Source organism: Panthera uncia, chromosome C2 (assembly GCF_023721935.1).
Source record: "Panthera uncia isolate 11264 chromosome C2, Puncia_PCG_1.0, whole genome shotgun sequence".
NCBI classification, from domain to species: Eukaryota; Metazoa; Chordata; class Mammalia; order Carnivora; family Felidae; genus Panthera; species Panthera uncia.
Window position 1 is genome coordinate 26,357,123 of NC_064810.1, and position 17,119 is coordinate 26,374,241.

A 17,119-nucleotide genomic window follows, 5' to 3' on the forward strand; every position below is an offset into this window, starting at 1 on the left:
CACTGGTGGTTATGTTATTGTTGTTTTGAATTTAGTCTTCTGTCTTTAATTTGCACTGTTCTGTCTCTTTTAAGCATTGAGCAATTTGTCTTGAATTTAGCAAAAAGGTACTGGAATGTGGGAGTGGGGGTTGACCTACATCTGAACGATTTGCATATGATTCACCACAATTAAACAATTGGGTTTGAAATAGCTACAATTAAGCTATTATCAGAGAAGTATTTACTAGACTAGAAATTCTAAATTTATCTTCACATAGGTCCTAGCCAAGAAAGGGACCACCTTTTCTGGCACTCATATTAAGTAAAGCTAATAATGAAGTAAATTCTTCCAAATTAATATTTATATTACTAAATCACTGATAGCTAATTATACTTGTGGTTACTTGGTTGTTTCTTCAAAAATTATAGGCTTAAAATAACAAGAAAAATATGAAATTAGGGTAGACAAAAGAATCTCAGTTTCTAATAATATATTACATGTATTATTATACACAAATGTACATATTAAAAACTGCCTTCTTGATGTGTGAAAATTGTATATGATATGTCACACCACCCTAAAATTATGGAGAGAGTAATATAAAAATGTAAAAGAAAGACTAAATTCTGTCTACCATAAACATAAATTATAATACTATATTATAGTATTATACATAGTGGTATGTATATTATATATAGTGGTATGTAATAGTATGGAAGAGAAATGCAAACTGATGATTAAATACTATGTGTTGGATGATCTCAAGTTTAGGAAACAAGTAGATGTAACAAACTTTTCGATCATTCAGAATAAGCAACATCAATTCTAGCTATGTCTGACATGATGAATAAATTATTGCAACACAGCTAAAACAAACACAACATATTTTATAACCAGAAAAGTTTCTTTTTCCTACCTTTACAGGTGCATGAATATTTCTCTGATTAACTTCAAGAATACCCTACAAGAGAAATAGAACGTAGATGAGATATAGAAGAATAAAACAGCAGGATTGTTTGAACATTATAACCAACACCATGTTAGTGGTCTCTGTGCTGGGGGGGGGGGGGGGGCCTTTTTTTTTTTTTTTTTTTTTTTTTTTTTTTGAGAGAGAGAGGGACAGAGCTTGAGTGGAGCAGGGGCAGAGAGAAAGGGAGACAGAATCCAAAGCAGGCCCAAGGCTCTGAGCTTCAGCACAGAGCCCAATGCGGGGCTCAAACTCAGGAACAGTGGGATCATGACCAACTGAAACACCCAGGCGACCCCCCTCTGGGGGGGCGGTGAGAGCTATTTACTGTGGCAAGGCATTGACTGTTTCATCCACAAATACACATGAATCTGGCAACACTGAAGGTGACATAGTGCACACAAACATTAGAGTAAAGACGTGTGGATGGAGCATTTTTGCTATCTGTAGTGTGTGGATGTAGTGATTAAGACTCTTGTTCACAACTATAAGCCAATTTAGTAATTTTACTATTGACAGTTGGTAAAGGTGGCAAGGAAAAAGTAAAATTACACCAGATGGCTAAAATGAAGAAAGACAACTTACAAAACTTACAAAACAAAGACTTCCAGGTTTAATAACATCTTTTTAAATTTTTTTTAACGTTTATTTTTGAGACAGAGAGAGACAGAGCATGAACGGGGGAGGGTCAGAGAGAGAGGGAGACACAGAATCTGAAACAGGCTCCAGGCTCTGAGCGGTCAGCACAGAGCCCGACGCGGGGCTCAAACTCACGGACCGCGAGATCATGACCTGAGCTGAAGTCGGCCGCTCAACCGACTGAGCCATCCGGGCGCCCCAATAACATCTTTTTTTATGCAATTAAAAATATAGGTACTAATTGTAGTCCGTTTTGTGCATATGATCTCAAGATTTCAGCTTGGAATAAAATCAAGTCCTACATTTTGGAGATTTTAGACAGATGTTACTTGGCATAGGAAATTGCTATAAGGAAACTCTGGTGCCTATCATTAGAACAGAACTGGTATTAGAACTAGAGGTCAGCTTAAAAATTAACGGGTACAGAGGCACCTGAGTGGCTCAGTGGGTTGGACATCTGACTTCGGCTCAGGTCATGCTTTCATGGTTCGCGGGTTTAAGCCCTGCTTTGGGATCTATGCTGACAGCTCAGAGCCTGGAGCCTGGTTCAGATTCTGTGTCCCCCCTCTCTCCCTGCCCCTCCCCCATTTAAGCTCTGTCTCTCCCTCTGTCTCTCAAAAATAAACATAAAATTTTTTTTTAACTCAACTGGTCCAACATCATCACTTTACAAAGCACAGAAAGGTTGCACAGCTAGCTCAAGGCAGGATGAAGCGTCCTCAATACCTTATACTCATACTCATCCCACAGCATTACAATATTTAATCCTTTGTAACTTTCCAGGATTGGAAGGAAGTAGAGAAGAGTGGGATTGCATATTCTGCTCTTGGTAAGTTCCATCTCCTTGATGAAGCTTCATACTCCTGCCTGAATAAATGACCTGTGTCATCAATATGTATTACATCTACTTCATTCAAAACTTCTTTCCTTGCTGAAGGGAGATACCAAAGAATCAGATGACAGGATTCTGTTCTTAAGCTGCTTACAAATCAAGGGGAGCAAGCAGGAAAAAATCAAGAGAAAACGCACACGAATAACACCACTAGCTGGATAGGAGAGAAGCCACCCAGTAGTACTTCACATAAAATCTGCTTTCTAGGCAGCATTCAAAGAAAATCTACCATTGCTCTTTAACAAATGCTTTCCCTTTCTGAACCAACCTGTACTATTATACATAGTCATAAAATCAATTCCCTTTGCTTTCTGGCTAGGCCTCTTTTTTTAAAATATACAATTAACTTGTGATTCTTAATTAATACAATATAATTTCAGTAACAACAACAATAGCTTATTAAACCATTTCTTGTACATGCTCTCGAAAGACAATAACCTCTGGCCCAGTTTGTTTTGAAGTTAGCAGTAACCTCTGTATCTTCAGAAAGTTCAATAACAGAATCAATATTACATACACACAGAATCCACCTCTGTTCTATCAAGACCTAGAATTTTAAGAGACTGGGACCTGAGAAAGCAGCAATGAATCAGCTGTGGGGATGTTTTCTTGTGCTGGAATTGCAGAAACAGCTTGCGTGTGTCACGATGGAGGCTCACAGCATCAGTAAGATACCTGTGCCCTTGCTGGACAAACCCAATGATTAATTCATGCTTCCTTTGCAGAATGTCAAAGGATAAGTGTCATAAATGTAAAAGTTGTATCAGATATAAAAAAACACATTAGATAAAAAATGTTTCCAAAATGAGAGCTTTAAATTACTCGAGTATTTGCAGTAGATCTAGCTAAAGTAGCTAGTGACTTTAAGAAGATAAAGCATTATTTAGTAAAAAGATGTATTTGCTGGATTTTATTATTCCAAGTTTTCAATTCTGTTTAAATCATGAAGGAAGAATGCTGAGACAACTTTTTTAGTGCCAAAGTTTAAGCAACTTAATCCAACCATATTTAAGAGAAATAAAGTCACAGAATAAATTTCGAAGAACGTGTTTCTCTGAAATTTCAGTAATGAGTCAAGTAGAAAGTGGTCCTACATTTTTCTGCAAGAAGCCATATGACTATGGTTCAGCCGTCTCATTTTATAGATATACAAATATAAACACAGACACATATAGACACCATAGTGGGTGGGCACAATTGCATTGTATATAAGCAAATATAGTTAAATATCGAAATATACATTTCTATCCATTATGTATTTTATGTTCTTAAATATGTTTGACTAAGGACTAGAGTTTTGGCTTTTTAATATCTCTAAAATCAGGTAATTATGGTAAATAAACATGTCTACAAGCTTCAAAGCGACATACATGGTCCCAATGACTGCCAATTTAAGGCAAGATTACCATAATGTAGAAGACAGGATTTTGTAGACAGTTGGAGGACAAAGAAGTAAATGTCAAGTTACTATCTTTAATATAAAATTAATTAGAAACTCTTCTTGCTCTTTGCTCTCCTCTTCTTCCACTGAAGAGACTATTTCTTACTAAGATGCTAGCACAAACACTTAAAAGATCTCCTGTTTTAGAAAAATCCAATTTAAACAACCAAGAGAATTTAAAATATGGTATAAATGTATTTAAGCTTTCATTCCTAAAGGCTTTAGTTCTTTCATCAAAATAGGAGGTCACAACACGTGTATATTGTACAAAGAGAGCAAGGTGTTCAATGCATTTGAAGAATAGGAGCAAAATTAGACGTTAGCATTTCTACAGAAGCACACAAGAAACACCAACTTTGTTTTGTCTACACTATACACCTCTAACATAAAATAAGACCGATCTTCATAATGGATATTAGAAAGTTAGACTTAACACATTTATTAAGATAAAATTTAACAGTATCGTTAAAAGCTTTTTGATTGACTACATAAGTCCTCTTATTTTACAGATGTATAAATGAATTAGACATATACTATAATGTCTGTGAGTAAAGCCGAACTTTATTATCACAGCATATGTTTTATTTTGATTTCCACTAAGCTTAGTATAGCCATTTTAGGAAAAGTGAGCATTAAAACTGTCATATTTTTAGCTCTGAGGCTCACTTCCAGTCTTCAGGATTCACATTAAATAATGTCCATTACTAGATTCTCTGCTAGTATATTTTTTCTTGAAAACCTATAGTCTTCTATTTACCCAACAAAATATAAACACAAGATTAAAATATAAAGCTGTATTTGATAATACTAATTTTTTTGACCTTAACTATTCACCAAGCATGATACTTGTTCATAAGAAATAAATATACTGTTTCCACCTGGCCTCTTACACACTCCATTTTCTCTTCTGTTCCCACAGTTTGAATGGCCCCAGTCTACACTTTGAATCCAAGTTTGGGGTAGGTGAGGGGTATGTTAGTGTCTAAGTTTTGGTCTGTTTAATAATTACATCAGGAAGTTGTGGCTTAGTTAATGGCACTAACAGAATCTTCTCACAAAAGGGGATAAGACCCAAAGCTTTTATAGTATTATAACCCTTTCTACTTCTTAACAATCATAAGATGATCTAAATCATTATAAAGGTCACTCCTGACCTTTCAAAAGTCAAACTTCCTTGCATAGTGCTAGATAGCATGTTTTGAGAATAGTTTCAACAGTAACTTCATGTCCAAGGAATTTGATAAGGCCTTTTTCCCCACAAAGGCTCAATTGGAGAGAATGATATGACTGGTTTTCTGCCAAAAGACCCGCTGTAGAGAGATTGATCTCTAGTGATCTTTTTTTTTCTTTTTTTTTCCCACCAAGTGACAGTTGGAATATGCCCATTAGGATGGTTCTAGAAGTGTTCTTAAGCAACTTGTAGAGGCCCAGCTGAGGTCTTGTCAGTTGATCTGAGAGAAGCGGTGAAGGCATCCCAATGACAGACTGTCAGACTGTCATGTTTGATACCTTTCTGGAATAAAAATCTCCACGCAAGTAAAATGTGCTGGACTTTAAAATCACAGTTCCAGGAAGTGGAATTTTGAGCTATGTTTGTTATATACACGACAAAGTAAGTTTAATGCCATTTATTAAAAACACACATGCACATACCCTCTTTAAATGTACTTTCTTTTGCAATAAATGAAATTCAAAGTATTTTATTTCTAAAAATATCTCGACATTTGTTTTGGACAATACAAAATAATTGATGGTTTTCATTAAGGGAAGGTTACATCTAAAATAATAAATTTTTGTTCTTACAGAGCTTATAAACTACCAAAAGTAATTAATTTGTAAGTAGACATATAACATGACAAATGGTGGTAAGTGCTATGAAGAGAAATAAAGTAAGGAAGTGGGGATGTGAGGAGTTGGTGGTATGATTTTAGATAAAGTGGGAAGATTAAGAAAATCAGGACGGAGAAGAACACAAAGAAAAGATCACACTGGTTCCTAGAGGTTATCATCAATCACCCTGGTTCTGCCATTATGGATGTTTGAGCCTGAAATTCTCCTTCATGTCACCATGTGATCTTTCCGTAAAATGGGATAACAACATACACCGCAAATTTTGTAGCACACAATTGATTGCAAAAATATTATATGTAAATATCTGGAAATAAAATACAGTGAATAAAGAGAATGGACCAGAAAGGAACTCAGCGAGCTGCATTTCACTTAGGCTACTTCCACATGTTAGTTGAAGCTCATTATTATTATTTCCATTTCATAGATAAGAAATAGATACTTAAGAGGAATAAGTAACTTCATAACATGGGAAAGACCATAGGCAAAGGCAAGGCTTTGATCTGGGTCTCTGTCACTCTGAAGCCCAGTTCCTGCAATGCCACCTTACTGACCCTCTGAAGGCTAAAACACAAGGTTCCTTCCACCCTCATGTCAATTCTCTCAATCCCTAATATCTAGTGTAATAATTGCAATACTTTATGTTTCCATCATATCTTAAAAGTCTTCAAAACATGCTCCTTAATTACTTAATGTCACTCTTATAAAAGTTCTGGAGTAGGTGTTATTCAAGAAAGTGAAGGCAAAATGGTTATATAATCATTATGTCACCTCATCTAATTGTTAGTGAGAAAGGTGGCACTAAATCTTAAGTTAGCACACTATGAATCCATTTGTTTTTCTACTATATGGTCCTGCATTAAATTTGAGTTAGAAAAGTAAGGGAAAAGCTCTTCAAATCAGAAATGCAATTCTGTTTTTTCCTTGGGGTTAACCCATGTGGTAACAAATAAAAGAATTAAAAAGCAAGGTCCCCCATTTTCTGATTTTAGTATTCCCACACTTTATTTTTCACAATCTTATTTTACTCATCATTTTGTTCCCTGGCCCCAAATAAATTAATTTAATCAATTCTAATTTGGGGACCTATAAAGTTATACTTACTCAAACTTGGCAAATGCCAATTAATTGTTTATATTATCCATGATTATCTTAAAAACCAATGTCAATATTAGCTATTCGTTGTTTTCTTTCTCAGAATTCCTCTATAAGTATTACAGGCTCGATGCAATAATTTGTTTTCAAGAATAATTTGTTTCCAGTTTTAGATGCTCCAAAGATTAAGGGTTAATAGTCTACCATGACCCAGAGTGATAATTGCTCTTGTTGTGTGATAAATTTAAGGTGGTTTAGTCTATACGGTGTCCACTTAAATAAAATATAAGTTCTTAAGAAATTAATGCCTAAGTCAATAAATCACTTAAGACACTGAAGAACGTTGGCAGCTCCATTTTCTACAACTGAAGAGAACGGGTCAATAACTTCATTTGACTAATATTCACTTTTTCTATATGGAAAACAATGAACTTCATCTGTCTAAGAAGTATATCACTTAAATTTTGTAGAAAATGATAAAACACTAGGGGAATAACATCAGATCAATGAAAAATTTCAAAGTCAGAAAAAAGTGCTCAAGATTCTAAACCAGTCCTTTGAAATTACTTGACATCCTTTCATATATTCATACACTCTCATCAAGAGTTCATCTTTATCACTTTTTCCATGTCCTCAGCAGTAGCAAATCACTTACAATATGTTTCTTAGCAAATCACTTACAGTATGTTTCTTGGACAGAAGACACACACTACCTCAAAAATCTTAAGTTTCCTTCTCACTGAAACTTGAATTTTAAATCCCTTTTTAGCAAATGTACAAAGTTCCAATTCTCAAATGACACTGCAAAGGGATATTTTTTGTTTTGTCTTGTTCAGCAATGAATATGCCCCTCACATAGTTCTTCTGTCCTTTGCCTTGGACTCCTTGGCCTTGAAATGTCAGAAGCCTCAACTTTGCAGAAAAATCATAAATATTATATGGATACAATAAGAAACTGGAAAATGGCATATAAAAAGCTACTCAATTACACAAAACAATTTTTTTCTCCCCATTTAATGAACTAGTGAGTTACTAAAATTCTCAAAGCCATTAAAATCAAGGTGATTGCCCAATTTTTCTCAAAGATTTGTCAATGTTCTCAAAGATAACATGCAGGTTGCTGAAGGTGCAGAACAAACTGACAGATCTCAAAATATCTAGCCAGTGAGCTCATCCATAGATGACTACAAAAATTTCTCCCGTGTCTAGACTTCCAGGTCTCCATGTGTAAAGACCTGTCACTACTATGTCTCCCCATACCTAGCATTGAGCCTGGCAAATGGTAGATGCCAGCTTAAAATTTCTTAAATATAAATTCTTAAGTTCTTCAAAATGCAGATTTAATCCTATACTCCTACTCATGCTTAAAATCCTTCAATGCTTTTCCATTGCTCTTAGACTGAAGTCTAAAATCCTTAACAGAGCCTACAAGGACCTGCTGGTTTAGCAACTACCCAATTCTCCAGGCTTGTCCCACATGAAACTCCTACTTTACTGTTGGTGCTAACCTGGATTTTTCCAGGACTTTGTAGACACTAGGCTTTTTCCCACTGACTGAAGGCATATGCTTTATGTAATTATTTTACAAATACTTCAAAATGTATAGAAGTATCAAAACTTATAAAGCAAGCTGGAATTATCCAACCAATATTAAATAGGCATTACCATTATGCCATGCTTGCCTCAGTTATCCTTTTTTCTCTAGTTCTTAAAAAAATAAAACAGAACATAGCTCGTTACCTCATTTTATTCAGGTGTCTGCCCAGAAAGAATTTCCCCTACCACTCCACCTGAAATGGCATCCCTCCCTAGCCTTTCCATCTTGTTTTGCTTTATTTTTCATAGCAATAACTACCACCTATTACATAATCTATTTATTTACTAAAATGTTTATTATCTGTCTCCTTTTCTAGAATGTAAGCCTCATGCTAAATAAATATTTTTTGTAACCTAAGTTCTACCCAACACATTCCCTGCCCCTTCCAGTGCCCCCCAGATAGCCATAACAGGGTGAATAATTCTTACATTGCACAAACAATCAAGTCAATATGTATTCTTTTAAACATAAGCAAAGACAAATAAATATAAAAATGTATCTAACTTTCATATATGATGTACAATACTAATCCATGACCCCTCCCCCCCATGATAATTTAGTATTTAGGAGCAACTTCCAAATAACAGTCTGAGGTTGGCATGTATTTTCTATGTGTAGTTTTTACCTTTCCTATGTGTCTCAATAATAAAGACACCACACAGCTCCCTTCCCCTTCTTTTTTGCCTGATGTTTATCCGTCCTCCAAATTTTAACTGTTGTGCTACTTCTTCAGACAAGCCTTACTCCACTAGCCCATTTATTCCTTTGCACTCCTTCTTTTCAATACTTGTGACAGCTAACATTTTCTTTTTCTAACTGCCTGTGCTACTAGACTGTAAGCTTCATGGAGGTGGGGTCAATTCTGTGTTGATCATTCCTGGCACATTGTAAGTGCTCAGGAGACACTAGGGAATAAGTGAATCGAGCAGCAACACAATCCAGAGGAAATGATTCCTTGCTTACTAAGGCCAGGAATCAGTCATTTCCTTGGCCAGATTTTTCTTCTCCATTTTCCTACAAATGAAGTTGTTGGCCTAGCTAACATGAAATAAGGATAACAGGGTACTATTTCTCTTTGTCACACAGACATTTTCTCCCTGCAATGTTTTGTTATACTTCTGGAGAACCTGCCATTTGTCTCTATGAATTGGTCAGTGCCCATATTGTTTCATATTTTAAGATAAACAACTTTATTTCAACACATTCCAAATCTAGGAGTCACCAAGTTAAATTCAGACACCAAAGAGAAAAGTACTTTGTGGTATTTACTGATGTTTCAGTGAATCAAGTGGAAATATTTCAAATTGTTGCCTCATGATTCTCAAAAACATTCCATATAAAATATGAGATCCAGTTCACCTAAGTTTCTGCTCAAAAGCTCATATAATACTGGATTAAATTACACAGCATGTGTACTTTGAAACTGAGCCCTTTTTCCTCTGGCCTTTTTTTTTTCTCACATTCTTTCCACAGAATGTATACATACACACACACACACACACACACACACACACACACCTTGATTAAGAATTAAGGCTCAGACAATATGGAAATATCTATATTAGCATATAATCATTTCTATTTAGTTTTACAAAAAACAGACAAGTGAAAGTTCAACAAAACTTCAAAAATTTTTTTTGATTGAGGACTCTAAAAATATATTTATGTAAGAATGGATTTTAATAGCAAATTTCTCCAGGTCACATAGAATTCTTATACCTACTTTCACATCTGTGAAGTTATTTCTTTAGCTTATTACTAAGAAGAACAGAAAAGTAATATGAATTATGTTTTCAAAGTATCTTGAAACACTTTTATTAGATATTCTGCAACCATAAAAAAGCAAAGCATGTCTCTAGGGTGAATAATTCTTACATTGCACAAACAATCAAGTCAATATGTATTCTTTTAAACATAAGCAAAGACAAATAAATATAAAAATGTATCTAACTTTCATATATGATGTACAATACTAATCCATGACCCCTCCCCCCATGATAATTTAGTATTTAGGAGCAACTTCCAAAAAACAAGTTTGCATTCTCTGATGTCATCAACTCAGTCATTACTTAAAAATATGTATTTTTGGGCTACCTGAGTGGCTTGGTTTGTTAAGCATCTGACTTCAGCTCAGTTCATGATCTCACAGTTCATGAGTTCGAGCCTCACATCAGGCTCTGTGCTGACAGCTCAGAGCCGGGAGCCCGCTTCGGATTCTATGTCTCCCTCTCTCTCTGTTCCTCCCCTGCACATGCTCTGTCTCTGTCTCTCTCTCTCAAAAATAAAAAGAAACACTAAAAAAATACATATCTTTCCAGAAAATTTACTTAGTGTTTCTATTATATACCCAGATGTCTAAAACTCATATTCCTACAGAAACCCAGCAACATAAATTAATTATATGAACTAAGGTGAACTGTATTTGGCTCTAGAGTGTGTATCAGGAAGTTGTGACTTTGCTTTAAAGAAAGATGAAAACATCTCTGACGTATGCCTATTTTTCCCCCATATGCAGCAATACTTTTTTAATTAATTAATTCATCTTACATAGTGCTTGCTTATATGCAACTTATTGTTTAAGGTGTCCCAAAGTTGCAAAGAATAATAAACCCATGTTTCTGTTTCAAGGTGCCTATCATTTAGTGGATTAGACAAACTCATAATTGGAAAAATGATAACTGAGCATAGTAACAGCAATGATAGACATAGAGAGAGAGATACACAGAGTATTGTGGGAACATGGACCAGAGTCATCATTTCTCACTGAAGACAGGAAGTGAGTGAGAACAAGCTGGCTCTACAAGGACAGGCAAGAATTAACCTGGAACTGGAACTGGCAAAAAGTTGGGAGTGTGAAGACAAAGTCTCCTGACAAAGGGATCAGCATAATCAAAAGCCCAGAGACAAGAAACAGGATGGTGTAAGAAGGAAATTTCTATCACTGAAGTGTTACACGGAATCTGAAATACGGACTGGTTAGAGATGAAACTGGAGAATTTGACAAAGGCTAGATCATGGATGACCTTATGTTGTAGTAAGGGGTTTATCCTAATCGTTATAGCAAGTGAATTTACTCTTATTGCCAAATTTTGCATGTTGTAACTAGGTGGCTTAGTTTCTGTTTTGAGAAGGATTGAGAGGAAATATTAGGACTTTTTAGAATAGAATATTTTAGTTGATTACTAAATTTTCCATAGATTTGGGAATGGGAAGTCATGGCATTGATATGATATTTCCTTTCCTTGTTATACACAGCTGATGTCTTTCAATATATGTGTGGGGTAATATGTTAAAAGATTTCTTTTTAATTGTAGATTATTCAGGAAAGACATGGAGTGGAGAAAGACATGGAGTAGAGTGGAGTGGAGAGGATTTTGTGGTATTTCAGAAAAGAGAGGATGAGAGTTCTATACCAGGGCAGTGGGAATACACAGGGAGAAGAAGGAGTTTCAAGAACTCTTTAGGAGGCCATATTGGAAGGAGACAAATATGGATGATGATGTTGAAGGAGCCACAGATGACTCTCCAGATTCAGGTTGGAGAATTGGTTCCTTCTGATGCACCACCTAAGACAGAAGGTATAAGAGCAAAAACAAATTTGGAAAGAAAAATGCTAAGATGTGACTCTGAGATTTAAGATACTGGTAGAGCCAACCTAGAGGGCAGTGAATATGTGGCTAAGGTAAGAAGTTGTTTTGTTGGAGATAAAATTGGGGGAACTATCAGCATACTAGTAGGAATTGAAATTATAGAAATCAATTTGCTCACCTGGAAATAGTGTTTAGGGTTTAGGGAGAAACATCCAATAATGATAAGTAATAGTGTTTGTAGGAGAAAGGAGCAATGGAGGGAGGAACAGTGAAAGATTAGGGGGAAAAAAAAGAATGCGGAGAGTCAGAAGTTAACAGAATTTCAGACAGGGTGGTTGACCAAGTCAAATGCACCAGAGGAATCCAATAAAGACTATTATGACCCTTGCATTTGGCAATTTAGAGCTATGAGGTGACCATAGGGTAACAGAGTAGTTTCAGTAGAATTATAAGGGCATAAATTATATTTAAAAATTAATTGATAAAATTTTTCTATATTTATTGAATAAATAAAAGGCTATGGTTTATTCCTTTACATATAAGGCACAAATAAATATTAATTTGAAAATAAACCATTTCTGTACTATTTTAGATATACAGGAAAATTAATCACATTTTAATTGAAATATGTATGAGTTTCAAGGTGCTTAGAGTTTAGTGGGTTAAATTCTAGATACAAAGGTGCTCTATAAGAAATAACTATAATTATGCATTTTTAATGACTTATTTTTACCTATTGTTATTTATTTCATTATCATTGCCTTTTGCAAATATTTATCTAAATTTTAATTTCTTAAAGAAGCATACAGGGTGTATTCTTTTATATCACTGAAAAAAGCATCTTTTAAAATAAATTAGTAGTTGGAGATATTTTACATCATAAGACATCCTCTTTGAAATGTTATTTAAACATGAGCAATAAATTTAGGGCTTTGATTTTGTATAAGGTGTGAATCACAGGTCCAAATGTGAGAAGGTAGGCAAGTTAGGTTATTCTACATACAAAGCTTATAGGGTGGCAAGTCACAATTGTAAATAATGGAGTCCCTTAACACTGTGTCCAGCGGTGAATTCTCCAAATATTAGGGACTCTCACAATGTGACTATGAGAAGAAAATTCTAGATCTGTGATTTCTAATCCAGAAAGCATAGTGGGCTTACCCGGGAGTCTTTTCCAAACAAGCGTGCCAAGGACTCACTCTAGACCTACTGAAGCAAAATATCCAGGAATGGGTCCCAGGCACGTACATTGTGAGAGGCCCTCTGAGATGACGCTGATGTTCGTATGTAGATAAGAATCACTGTCCTACATGGGAGTGACGATTCCTCAACCCACAGATAAGCCCGCCTCTATTTTAATGTATTCTGCTTCAATCAAATGTCATAATGAACACAGAATTACTCCTGAAATTCCCTCATCAATCAGAAAAATGAAACTTTTCGCCTGTACCAGAAAAGCAACAAGGTGGCCAAAAGACTGATATGGATTTTCCACTTCTCCATTAGGAATTAGAAAGAGATCCTAGGAGTGTCGCTGCTAGGTTTCAGCTACTTTTTCTAAAATTTCAGTTTGTTACCTTCTAGGCTTTCCAATTAAACCAGGGTTGATGGGGTGGTACACTCAGATAAACAAACCGAATCACACAGTTTCACAAGTTGGACTTAGAGTAAACAAATTTAGTTAAAACCATTTCAGTCATTTAAAAAAAATTTTTTTTAATGTTTATTTACTCTTGAGACAGAGACAGAGCGTGAACAGGGGAGGGGCAGAGAGAGAGGGAGACACAGAATCTGAAACAGGCTCCAGGCTCCAAGCTGTCAGCACAGAGCCCGACACAGGGCTAGAACCCACAAACTGTGAGATCATGACCTGAGCCGAAGTTGGATGCTTAACCGACCGAGCCACCCAGGTGCCCCAAAACCATTTCAGTCATTTAGACACATGGCACAATTGTACGAACTATACACAAGTATACAGCAATACAGTTTCAAAAATCAGAAGAATTTTGAATATCACATGAATGACTGGATTTCAAATGGTCAAAATATTTAAATGACTTCTTAGTTATGCCTTTCCTTAGCCATACTCCTCCTTTTTCAAATAATAGAATGGAATCTGAAATAAGGTAGAGATGAACACTCAGCAGAATGTCCCCTATTCTCTCCCTCGGCTTCCTCACTTACTCTCTCCCCATGTAAAATGCCAGACCTCCTTTGCCTTCAAATGTGGCCACTAGGACTGTGCCCTTGAGAGCAGTGATTGGCAAAATGTGTGTGTGTGTGTGTGTGTGTGTGTGTGTGCGCACGCGCTCATATGTGTGAGTGTGCACAGTGGGGCAAATTTCCCTTCTTGATGAAGGAAGCCTGCAGTCCCAGTAGTAACAGACAGAATAAACTGCTTACAGTGTAATTATTAAAGGGAAGGAGGGGAAGAGACGGGAAGGGTAGAAGGGAGAGAGAGAGAGAGAATTTCTAATACGCTGGCGTTTTTGCTGATTCATAATATGTTCTAAGATTTTTACAAATGTAATCACTCAGTATTATTTTTACCATGTTTAATTAGCAAACTGTGCAATTCTTTCCCCATTGGTAAAGGAAAATGGAAAATATAATGTAGGCATCATAAAGAATTGATAAACAGAGAACTGGGAGAGCTGGTAAAAGGGAGCTATCTCCTCGTCTAGGAAGACAGATCCCACTGCTAAGAAAGTAATGCTCCACTTCTTGCTTCGGTGTAAATGGCTGGGACAGACAGCTGCAGAGCTTTTTTGAAATATCCATCCTATTTCTACTCTAGCTTCCTGCCCGCATCCTCAAGAATTACTGCCTTAAGGAATCCAATTTCTCCCAGAATTATCTGTCCTTACATACACAGTTATCGAAGTCATTAAGTGATTCTTCCCTGGTGCTCCTGATCCACAATTCTGAGAACATGGAAATCAAAAATCAGCAAAGACAAAAATGATGGTCTGGGTAAATTTTAGACTCCCTTAACCAAAAAAAGGGTTGGATTTACTTAAACATGTATAATGTGTTCCCCAGTAACAGAATAAAAAGAAACTGTACGAAGCTTGTGGAGGAACAATTTAGATTTTACATATGTAGTGATTGAGGCTGGCAAATTGACTTTAAAGTTGGTAAGCCCATTCTCATTGGTTTTTCTCAATGGAACCGTTCTCTTGCTCACTTTGATTCCAGATTACTAGCCTCCTTTTCAGCTCCTTAACATAATTTACTTACTCTGAGTCTAGACCTTTGAACATGATACTCTCTTTTTCTGACAGTCACTCACAACCAATTCATTTACCCTGCATGTATATACTGAGCACCTATTATATGAGGCACATTTCTAGGCGCTGGGAATGTGTCCGTGAAAAAAGAGGGGTGCCCCTGCCATCATGGACTTGTATACCACAACTAGGGGTGGAATTATTTCAGGATTTCTCAACTTCAGCGCTATGGACATTTTGACCTAGATAATTCTTTGTTGTGGGGTCCTGTCCTGTGCAATGTAGGATGTAGAACAGTATCTCTAGTCTCTACCCATTAGATACCAGCAGCATTCCTCCAGTTGTGGCAACTCAGAATGTCTCCAGACATTGCCAAAAGTCTCCTGGGAAGAGCAAAGTCCTCCCAGTTAAGAAGCACTGGGGTCACTTACTAGCAACTGTTAGGCATTTCAGATTTTGTATTTATTGTAGTAATTATTAGAATACTCTCTTCTCCCACAAAGAGACACCTGTTCTCATAGAACACAAGGTATGTGTTTTTATTTTCCCCTTAATATCCCCAGCTTCTAGGACAATAACTAGTAAACAGTAGACACTAAGTAAATACATTTTAAGGGCCTGAATGATTAATCCAATTGGCAAACGGTTTCCTTCTCTCAAGCCCATTAGATGTTTTTATGTACTCCATTAGCTCTTCTTGCTTACCCCTTCAGCATACTTATTATACTGTATTATAATTGCCTTCTCATCCCTCTCATCCACCATACTGATCATTCCTTAAGGGTAAAGAATGTGTCAGGTCCATCATCATTTTCTTACTTCCTAGCAGCATACCTGACAGAGAAATACCTAATGAATAGATAGATGAATAGCAACACTGATAATTACTAAGCATTCAACCTGGGGCAGGCACCGAGTTAGCTGATATGCTATACATATTCCATTTCCTCTTTACAGGAAATTTGGAAGGAAATATATAATCTCCACTTTCATAGAGCAAGAGCCTGAAACTTAGATATTAAGAAACATGCCCCAGGCATGACATGTTACAGTTAGAATCTGAACTTTCAAGGTCTGATGCAAAAATCCAAAGCATTACTCTGACTACATAGGTGGAAATTTCTTGGCTGTGTCTATGAGAACTTGTAAGTAAATGAGTCAGAAAACGGCACAGGAAAAGCAATCCACTTTTTTTTTTTTTCAAATGAGATTTGAATAACATTTCAAATTACTATCTGGACCCAAGTAGTTTCAGAAGAAACAAACAAATCACTGTACGAATGAGATGGTTTCCTGTTATCTAAGTTTTTTGGGTGGGCAAAAAACTTTCACTTGAAAGTTAAATTTACATTTCATAAACACTAACCGTGGAATGCCAATTTGGTCCAAATTAAATCTTTTAAGTCAAATTTACATTTGTTTAGCTAATAATACTCCTGCCACGTAGCACTTTATTCTGGAATCAACCGTAAGTTTGATTATACAAAGATAATTTTTTAATCTTAAAACATTTGTTTTCAAGCACTTCGACAGACTGAGATTTTAAGAAATGACATGGTTTTGAAATCTAGTGCTTAATAAACCATTAAAAAGTTCACAGGTTACATTTTAATAATTAATTCTTAAGTTATTTTCCCATTATTTGGTCCACAGTTACATTTTTTTTGTAGTGACTGACTTTATAATTATTTTCAATATGCCTTCACTTCTCCTCCAGCCACAGATTGAAACAATACGTGCATACGTCAGACAAGATTTTTATCAATTTTATAAGAGAACCAAAGACTAGAGAAAGAAAACTAACAATTTCTGTCTACAGAAAATGAATTAAAAGGTGG

The 17,119-nt window shown here is 35.9% G+C and overlaps 1 long non-coding RNA gene across 3 annotated transcripts in view; it reads right to left on the reverse strand.

Annotated features, from left to right (window-relative positions):
* Positions 1–17,119, reverse strand: part of LOC125920807 (uncharacterized) — a 329,534-nt gene that overhangs the window by 52,971 nt on the left and 259,444 nt on the right. For all 3 annotated transcript variants that reach the window (XR_007457205.1, XR_007457203.1, XR_007457204.1), the window contains one exon: positions 899–943. This is a non-coding gene — a long non-coding RNA (uncharacterized LOC125920807). The remainder of the gene's footprint in view (positions 1–898; positions 944–17,119) is intronic.